The sequence below is a fragment of the Cyprinodon variegatus genome, unplaced genomic scaffold, assembly GCF_000732505.1.
Source record: "Cyprinodon variegatus isolate N-32 unplaced genomic scaffold, C_variegatus-1.0 Scaffold62, whole genome shotgun sequence".
Classification (NCBI taxonomy): Eukaryota; Metazoa; Chordata; class Actinopteri; order Cyprinodontiformes; family Cyprinodontidae; genus Cyprinodon; species Cyprinodon variegatus.
In genome coordinates, this window is record NW_015150515.1 from 226772 (window position 1) to 234318 (window position 7547).

Genomic DNA, 7547 nt, shown 5'->3' on the forward strand with positions numbered 1-7547 from the left:
GACTGTATGATCTGGTTGAACTGTAAAGTGCCTTGAGATGACATGTGTTGTGAATTTGGCGCTATATAAATAAACTGAATTGAATTTTCTATTCTATTCTAAAAGGTAAATTTGGGGGATGGGGAAGGGACTGGAGAAATACTGAAAACTAATATGCAATTGGATAACATAATCTAAAGACATCAGAAAAACATAAATATGGAAAGTTAGACTTAGACTTAACTTTATTTATCCCTTGGGATTATTCCTTCAGGGAAATTCTTGCTCCAGTAGCTTATATAAAGTACAAAGGGAAGAGTTAAAGCAAGATGCTATTGAAGATAAAAATGCAATGTCGTGTTTTTACACAAACTTGTAGCAGCATAGGGATGGTAGCCTAGTGGTTAGGGCATTGTGCTTAGATCCCAGAGGTTCTGAGTTCAAGCCCCACTCCCATGGACTGCAACTCTGGGTCCACTCTAGGATTGCAGAGAGTGAATTTTGTTGTTTTTTACTTGTGACAATGTAATGACAATAAAGTTGAATTCTTCTTCTTCATAAGAATACATGCTGAGGTGAAAGAAGGGTTTGATGTCTAACTGTGGACAGCAGAGAAGAAAGCTAAGCTTGTTCCTGAACTGAACTAATGGAAAACATCAACCAGTAAATAGAGCCTCTAACAGTTTCTTTTGATGCATCCTTTAAAGCTTTGACATCTCTCACTTGCCTTTCTGATACACCGGACATGAAGCACTACAGCAGCACTGAAGGCAGTGTACTGACAGAGAAAGGGTCTAATACACTTCTCTCATTAAATGTTAGGTCAGTACTGTACAGAGAGCTGTATGATTGGACAGGAGCCTGCCCTATTCTTCCTCCTCTCAGGAGGCAAGATTCTATGACACCTTTCAAAGTGTCAGTCTGAGGCGAGTGGAGAGTGTTTAAGTAGAGGCAAGCCTCTCAATCACTTCTCCCCACTCTTGGACAATGGCAGTATCTTCCTCCAATCAGTTTTAAAAAGCCTTGAAATAAAACTATCCATAAATGACAAACATGTTATTTTGTTGAATACATGTTTTAGATTCTCTTCAAATCCAATCCTTTTTATCATAGCAGAGGAGTAGTGATTAAAGCTTTTGGCTTTTTCATAAGGAAGGATCCGTCAAGGTTGTACTTGAGCTATCAAAAATTTGATAGCTGCAGGTTGTTCCCTGCTTTGACTTCCAAACAGAAGCAAAGCACATCAAATGGCTTAAAAAAACTGTGTGAAAAGAGAATATTTTATTCAGATGTAAAATACCAGACATAAAGACAAATTTTCCAAGATTTTTCCTTAAAGTTGAATGGTAAGTTCCTGTGGGGTCAGTAATAGTTTAATATTTTATTTCCTTTATTCAACAGGGTTCTATGGTTTTTCGGTGTACTGTGTATATATGATCTTTTGTTACTGTACATTTTCTCAGACAGACAAATACCAACATACGCAGCACCCACTCAGCTCAACAAGAACCACCAAGGTCATTTGGTTTCAGACACAAAAAGAGAACCACAGCTTAATGTTTGCAAACTTGTCTATCTGGAATAGCAGATTAATAATAGGATAAAGGATAAAGGTTTGTAATGGCAAAAACCTAAAATTGAAGCATATTTCCTCAGGTTGTACTTTTTTTCTTAATCCTTTTGTTTCGGACCATCAAACACATTTTTAAAAGCGTATTATCTTATAAAATCATGCCAAGCTTACTCCATTTACATGGGTCTAAAACTTGCTTAGGACTTAAAATTCAAAATAAAAGCAGCTACTGAGCCTAAGCAGTTTTTTGTTTTTTTTCCAACTCTAGTACCTCTAGCAGAATACTGAGGGGGACATAATTAAAGGGTGAACATTGTTGAATGTTCTAATGAAAAAAAAGCATTGGAATTAACCGTGATGAAGAAAGAAATCATGAGTGTTTAACCATTCACAGATTTAATATTAAATGCAGGTGTGTAGTTTCAAACCAGCAGTCAGCGCTGATGAAACCTGTCTAAACTGAGATTGTTTAAATGGTGGATTAAAAACGTGGGAACCCTGCACAAAAAGCTGGCTATTATGGTGTCGATGTAACAATGGGGATCTGGCAGTATTTAAAAAAAATGATTACCCCTTAAACATCGTACAGGAACTGGTTGTGGAACTGCCATCTGCCATAAAAATGATGGTTCACACTGGTTTACTTAAGTCTAAGCCTTAGAAATGGCTTTTTAAGATTTAATTTTATTTATCAAGCAGTAAAGTGTGGCTTTCTAATTTGATCATAGTTTCCCAAAAATGTAACATTCTGAATTACTGAATATGCTACCTACTACTTATTATTTCTACTCCTTACTTTCACCAAACTGGTTTGTTGCTTCTCTACATAATGATAACTACACGATGTAACAGCTGCTTTAAAACAAAGGGAAAAGAAAGAGCAGAAAGGAATCAGTTTGTTTACAGAGAAACACATGGATATTGAAGAAAAGAAGCTGAAAAAGCAGATGATGGCTCAGATTCTTAGACATTCTTAGACAGATTTCTTAGATCTGTAAAAAAAAAAAAAATCAACTCCTGTAAAAACCACTGTGCAGCTACATTATAGTTTTTTATATATTGACTGTGCAATATCCTGTGCAATATGATGAATGTGCAATATTTCTCCACCTGTATATAAGCCATTTGGATTGTACATATTTTTCTTTCTTTTTTTTTTTTCTTTTTTTTTTTTTTTTTTTTTTCATTGTGTGCGATACATGAACACTTATTTATCTTGATATACTGTATATACCTGGATATACTGTATATATATTGCTTATTCTTAATGCACCTTTTTCCTCCTTGTTTGCACCTTCTTAACTTCTATGCCAATGTGTGACGAGTGAATTTCTCCGCTGTGAGATCAATAAAGCTCATCTAATCTAATCTAGATTTTAGATTTTAATTTACAAGTCCATGTTTAAATTTCTACTTAAATGTTGTAAATCTAATTCTGTAAAAATAAGAGCTGTGAAACTATTAAACAGCTGATGCAGGTCTTCTGTTCAGTTCAGTGTATATTATCCTGTCTGATATTGTATCTAAAAACAAAACTAAATGAAGGCTGCATTTCAAACCATTTTTCTACAAACAAAGTGACTGAAAGAGGGATATTAATATATTTTCTGTGTATAGGACTTCAAAAAAAAACATATATATAGTATTTGGTGTCATTTAAGGAAAAGTGTTATTTTACACTATACCTAAGTACAATGTGAAATTTGTACTATTTTACCTTTAATGTAACTTTTGTAGTTCAATTAATGCTTTTCTTTTAGTGGAGTCTTTTTTTCTTTTTAATATTTTTTACATAGGTCTGTGATAAAAATGAGTACCTTTGACATCACTGCTTTGGAGGTTGCAGGTTAGACTCAAACAGAATCCTATAATTGTCTAGGGCTCCTTAACAGTCAAAGCTAAAAAAAAAAAAATGTTAAATTGCCTTTGACCTTTACAAATAAGGGGGAAGTTTTGGCATCACTTTTCTATGACCCTCTACCTGACACTGGGTAGGTTTGATAAACTCTTCTATTTTTGCCCCAAAGTAGGACATGTGGTGTAATATGGTTACAATACACTCAAAATATTTCATTTTAATTGAACACAGCATGCATATGGTGTGGCTTTAGTCCAAGTAATTATCATTTTGGTGCCAAGGGGGTTTAGGTCATGCATGCAACCTTAGCATGTGTTAGCCATAATCTATCCAGGTGCTGCTTGATTACACGTCTGAGCTCAGCGCACAATGTCCCTTAGTCATAAATAAACGGTAACGTATCATTGAGTTCGTTTGGGTTTTTCAGCCATTGAGATTCTTTCTTGTTGATAGAAAACAGTAGTGTTCTCCCACTCCCTCTATATGATACAGTTCAAGGTTTGTAGTTTGTTTTCTCCCAGCCGGACCAATTCCAAATTACCTGGGTGTCTTCCAGAAGCCAATGTTCACCGCGTCAGCTCTGTGCCTTGGAATACTACGAGACATGTCCTCAACCTGAAACAATGTGCAAACTCTATTGTTTAATCAAAGTGGTGCTATGCTTGTCAATATGTAACATGAAAAGTTGTGGCGGTTTCAGTTCTTGTTGTGAAGTTTTAATGCAGGTTTCCCAGTCGAATAGAGGGCACGATACTGTCACCTGTTGAAGTAAAGTTTGACAGATTTTATGGGCAATGTTTGACCACTAGTCCGGCAACTGTTGGGGTGCACAGTGGCTACAGATTAAAAAGCATAGACTGGTACCAGTTTATGGCCCAGTGGTTGACAATCTCAAATCCACTTTGTGGAGACGGTGGGGAGAGAAAAATTTTAGCCAAACTTACATCCATCATGGAGAACGCCTCTCACCCAACTGCATCAGACTGTAGAGGAGCTAAGCAGCTGCTTAGGTGAGTAACTTATACAACCTCATTCAGCAAGGCGGGCTACTGCTCAGTTCTACTGTCAACTCATGTGTGGCACAATCATCTCCACGTATACGGTAAACATCTGTATTTTCAGTGGAGTAAATGGATTATATTGTTTCAATATCATGTATTTTATTTAACTTCTTGGTTCTGATTGTATTCATTCATAATGACATATTTGAACTTCCTTTTGTTGAGTCTATCAAATGTGCCCTTTTAACAATGAAAATGTTTCTCTCCTAGACAATGCTATTGGCTCAGCTTTGACTATGGCTAACTATACTGTATGCTGAGAGTTTATGGGAAACATTTATTTAGTCCCTTTTACTTGAAAACATGCTCAAACCTCATCTGCTTAACTGTTTATTTCCTGAAAAGAGCCACCTGTGGAGCTAGTTTACCATCATATTTTCTAAAAGACAAAGCATTTATGGATCTTTGCTTCTATGTTCTTTTTGTCTACTTCTCTCAACTTGAACCTCAAATTAAGCCTGGCAGGCCACTCATACTGCTGGAGATTTCTTCCTATTAAAAGGGAGTTGTCAACAACACAATGCAAGTGAATATCTACTGTCACCACATGCTTATCAATGAGGAGCGTGCCCTGAATTTCTAATGTCTTATCTTACTGTATCTTACCTTATAAAGTGCTGTGGAATGAAAGTATTGTTTTTTAGCATGGGCTACAGAGCAAGACAGTGGCCCAAAGTACACCAGTAACTCCTCCTCTTTATTTTTTCATCATCTTTTTAAATGGTAAAAATCATGTTTTATGTGTTGGTTGTGTTGGTTAGTAAAGCATCAGTATTACTGTACGTGCTTATTCCATTATTAGGTTTAAGTCAGAGAATAATTGTTTTGTTGTACTGATATCTTACATCCTGGGTTGGAAACCCGGCCTGGGGTCTTACTGCATGGAGTTTGTAGAATGGGAGTTTGTTCTCCCTGGGTTTCCTCTACAGGTGCTGTCTCTCTGTCCCCCTAAAATTACTATTAGGTCGACTTGTTTCTCCACATTGCCTGAAGATGTTGTGAATATACTTATGTCTCCCTGTATATGGACTTGAGAAATGTCCAGAGTGTACTTAGCCAGTTGCCCCAGGACTGCTGGAGGACACTGTTCAACTGCGGAGGACGTGATCGGCCAAGTTTTATGCAAGATGGATGCGGAATATACCTGTCAAATTGGGCCACGGTGGTATGGATATCATACAAGTTATTATTAATTAATTTTTTTTTTTATTAAGTGTTACAACAAATCAAAAAGAAAAAGATGTTTTTAAACACTAGACTTATAATATTATTTAGTTATAATTCTGCTTTTGAAGCTTGAATCAGCCTCTACTTTAGCTTGGAATCGTGCACCATCCCTTTCAATTATTTACATAAAAAAAGAAGACATTAATTTACAAGTATTGGTTCTGATTTTTACACTGAATATAATGTCTATGCAGTCTCTCATCCTTCTTTTTATTGGGTAACTGAAAAAAAAATCTCTGGGTAAGAAAAGCTGCCTTGAGATAAAAGGTACTTTTAACAACCATTAACTGAAGAGCAGACACAGTTTCAATCAAGCTGCTTCCACAACTGAGCTAGTATTGTATCAAAAGAAGAGCGTAGAGGCGTGTGATTGAAGATGTGTGTGTGTAGGAACGTCTGCAAATGTCTCCGGGCAAATGCCTGACTCTATGATGACAGATGTAATCTTTAAACTTTGAAAGCGGGTGGAAACATAAAGAAAGGATAAATGAGTGTACGTATGTGCATGACCTTTTTTGAAGTTCAGCCGTAGTGCTAAGCGTCTGCTGTCTTATTTCAGATTTGATCATCTTTTTTTTTTTTTTTTTGTGAATGTGATTGACAGTGAGACAGGGCAAAGAAAGAGACAAGAGGTTGATGGTAAGCCAAAGGCGATGTGCTTGTCTTTGGTGTGTGTGTTTATGAGAAACTGTACACATCTGTGAGGTCAATTTATGAGTCGGGGGACAAATGTGAACATGCCACACTGACAGTTTCCATCACAGAGTCCTGATGAGAAGAGACAAGTTGTGTCAGAACACAGAAGAAGCATGTTTCATCATCTAAAGGCAAGATGGTAGAGATAAATCCCCACCCCAAAAAAAAAAAAAAAAAAAAAAAAAAAAGTAGGTAATCACAATTCTTTCGGCAATATTCCACACTTTATCAAAAGAACTAACAGAAGGGCACAGGGTAATTAATGGCAGAAAATCTAAGAAAAGAGCAGATTTGGATCTGTCAGTCAACAGCAGCTGACAGACAGAGACGTCCCCAGCAGAAATGGCAGCCTTAGAGCAATGTCACCCCTGCCATTACAGAAAGAGGGTTTCTTTCCTCTCCTCCACAGGCAAACAGATCCAGATTATGTGCTCCACTAAGCAGAGAAATTTTCTCGTTGATTTTCTGTTGTGGGTTTCTTATACCTTGCCCAGTTACTGACAGTGTCATTTTAATAAACAAAGATTAACACACACTCAATAGACAGAGAACTCAATAAAAAAACTAGTTTTCACCTGCGTCTAATATTGTGATATTACATTTTTTTCCTATCTTGGCAAGCTACCATTTAGATCAAGATATGAAGTGATATACATTATATCTTTATGGTCCACTTGTCATGTTTGGTCTAAGGTTTCTAACCCACATGCAGAACACACGGACACAAGGGAAAAAGTTCAAAGGTTTATTGAAACAACACAAAGAATAAAGTACTGATCCAAGGGGTTATCAGATCCAGGACTGGTCACGACTGGGTTCACTGCAGAGGGGGACAGAGTGGTTAGCTGAAGTCCAGGTAATTTGCAGAGTTCAGAGAGTGCAGGTCTGTACCAGATCAGGAGTTGAGCAGAGCGGCAGAGAGGGGGAACCAGGAGGGTCCAGAAGCTGTCGGCAGGCTGAGGGCTTGGCGGAGGCAGAGCTTGGTTTGAGAGTTTGCAGGCAAGAGGTTTGAGTTTCCCTTTCAGATTCTTCTGAGAGCGGGCAGGCAGGTCATTGACAGGTTTGATTTTCCAGGGTTCTTCAGAGATCAGACTGACAGATTTCCAACAGAGAAACTCTTCCAGGTTTCAGGTTTCAGGCAGGTTCAACCTGG